The sequence below is a fragment of the Andrena cerasifolii genome, chromosome 7 (genome assembly GCF_050908995.1).
Source record: "Andrena cerasifolii isolate SP2316 chromosome 7, iyAndCera1_principal, whole genome shotgun sequence".
NCBI lineage: Eukaryota > Metazoa > Arthropoda > Insecta > Hymenoptera > Andrenidae > Andrena > Andrena cerasifolii.
In genome coordinates, this window is record NC_135124.1 from 2,655,289 (window position 1) to 2,658,523 (window position 3,235).

The following is a 3,235-nucleotide window of genomic DNA, read 5'->3' on the forward strand; positions in this document are numbered from 1 at the left end:
TGGCATCGCAGTTCGGAGGGCTGCCAGCGACCTCTGGACAGCAGTGATGCCCCAGCTTCGAAAATTTTAGGATGGTCTCTTTCAAATTAACGTCGCAAAGGGCTATTCGGAATTTCCCGGCTCAGGTAAGCGAGCCGCGCGCTTCGCTTTTATGATCGCTTTACCACTCGCACCCCAGATTACTGTACCTAATGAGGTTTGAAAACAATGTCGACTGGTCTCGAACACGACTCAATTTAAAAAATTGTAGCTACGACAGGGTACGATCTTAGAATTATTTAAAAACGCAAAATAACGAAAGTGTACTCATATATTGTCAGAGTTTTCAATTGACAAATTATCAGAAAGCCTGTGAGAGGGAAGGTATGGGTATTGATCATGTTCTGAGACTACCTTGCCACGCCACGCCAAGGATTTGACTGAAAGCACCTTTATGTACTTGCAGCTCATTTTGATTTCACATCTTTTTTTATTTTGTAATTATTATTATCTTCTATTTTTTGTGATTTATTTGATTTCATGTACTTGGCGTATTTTTTTTACTTTTTTTTAAGTTTTTTATGGGGATTTATTTTAACTCGTAAAGTAATATATGTATTTTGTAGGTTTTTTCTTACCAAAGTCGAGTATTTAGTCGGATTTTGGCTAAGACGTATCGTTTTTTATATATTAGATCGAATATGTCCAAAATAGGCTTTTTTGCCATATTTAACCTCACTTTTCTCCAAATTTTGACATGCTTCGCCATTTTTACAACCAAATTCGTTTTCAGCGAGCAAAAATTCATCAAAAACGATATATTTCATTAAGGTTAAAAAACCTTGTCGGACAGTGTTATTATATAATAGTTCCATTGCCAACACCTCTCTGTGCACAATTTTTCAGTAATATATACGCTGGCGGAAATAGCTTCAAAGGTCGTTAATTATATTTGTTGCGAAATTATTTATAGACACGGATCAGATTGTAATCGTATATCCCTCTCGCGTCAATGTTACTAGTGCATATATGTGCACATATGTATCAGAAGCGGTGCCAGATCGAGTCAGAGGAAACACGCTGAAATGACAATAAGCTTCGTAACGGATCTACAGGGTGTCCCACTAAGGAGTGGACAGCGCGATATCTCCTAAAGTATTGTCGATAAAAATATAAAAAAAATAGGGAATTGCATGGTTCGAGGGGGCCCATTTATTAGCGCGAACGAAATTTGTTTCCGATTATTATTTTAAAAGATACGATGGTCAAGTTCGGTTTTTCAAATGGAACTATTTTTTTTGAAGACCTGAGTTGATAGTGCGTTCCAAGACAAATTCAATAAGCTTTAATGTATACACTTTATTTCCACTGGTTTTTAAGATATTGCGCTTGCAAATTTACTGATTTTCACTGCAAGGTCTTACTGGCGCCACGGGTGGCACTGCCTGTTGAAATGGATACTTACCTGCCAAAGGTCTACGCCAGAAATGGCAGGCCCAAAGGCTGGACAATTCTTTTCCGTCAGAAATGCTACTTAGGTAGGTACATCTGCGGTATCGAGAAGCGCATCGTTACTTTTATTTCGCACTTGCTTCTACGCTCGGATGGCCGGTTCTTTTGGGAGGGATGCAAGTTGGATTGGTTCTGATACAATCTGCTCCCTATGGTTGAAATTTAGTCTAGCAACTTTCACTCCTCCTAACCTAACCAATCCAACTTGCATCCCTCCCAAAAGAACCGGCCATCCGAGCGTAGAAGCAAGTGCGAAATAAAAGTAACGATACCTACCTAAGTAGCATTTCTGACGGAAAAGAATTGTCCAGCCTTTGGGCCTGCCATTTCTGGCGTAGACCTTTGGCAGGTAAGTATCCATTTCAACAGGCAGTGCCACCCGTGGCGTCAGTAAGACCGCCCCCGGTTTTTGCCATTTCAGAGGGATTTCTTGCAGTGAAAATCAGTAAATTTGCAAGCACAATATCTTAAAAACCAGTGGAAATAAAGTGTATACACTAAAGCTTATTGAATTTGTCTTGGAACGCACTATCAACTCAGGTCTTCAAAAAAAATAGTTCCATTTGAAAAACCGAACTTGACCATCGTATCTTTTAAAATAATAATCGGAAACAAATTCGTTCGCGCTAATAAATGGGCCCCCTCGAACCATGCAATTCCCTATTTTTTTTATATTTTTATCGACAATACTTTAGAAGATATCGCGCTGTCCACTCCTTAGTGGGACACCCTGTATAACATTAGTTTACAGCCATTTGGCGGCGGAGACGCCGCTATTAAATTCTTATGTAAGGTGGTCCCCTAAACTTAAAAATCGACATGAGACGAAATCCTATGGATACGTTTTTGAGATATCGCCCGATGAATATTTTGATAATTTTTTAAGAAAACAACCCCACATTTTTGGCCATATCTCGCGTTAGAGTTGACCGACTTGATCGCGACGACTCTTAAATTAAAGGTAATTAAATTGCATACAATTTCTTCATACAGTGTTTTCCAATCAGACCAATAGTTTAGGCAGAATCGAGCGAAACTTAAAAAGAATGTAATGTTTTGGGACCGTAATTGTAATCGAAATTTCACTACATAGCCTGGATGACATAGAAATTTTCATGTGACGTCCAGTTTCTTATTTTTTACGTAGAGTGCGCACCTTTACGAAGAAAACAAACCTAACCTGCGCAAAATCCATGCACAAATAAGGAAGTTATGCGAGATTCAACTCTTTCCCTATTTTTTCATTTCTTCCTGTTTCTTGATGAAATACGTATTTGTCTTCAATGAAAACAAATTTAAATGTATTTTATTTTATTTTACTTTATTTTTAAAAAGCAATTCTGATTCTTTCTGTTTCTTTTGCCCGCATTGAGATCAGTTTCTCTTACAAGGAGCCAGTCGTAGTCACCCATCATTGACTCATCCCAGAATCCTTGATAGCGTCTCTCAATACTTTTCATCTGCTGATAAAATCTCACGCCATGTTCATCGCTTACAACACCAAGATTTGGTGGCAAGAAATCCAAATCCGAGTGGAGCAAATGGATCTTCAAAGACATGGATCTTCAGACCCCGTGCTCCCGCTCACCAAGTTACCAATATTCTAATAGAGTATTTCAGTAGGTGAGACTGTTTAGGGAATACAATCCCGGCCATTATTTAATATCCCGGGATTGCGGGAATTTTTAAAGTCTATCTCGGGATTCCGGGACTAATCCCGGGATTGGGTAATGGAAAATGTCAG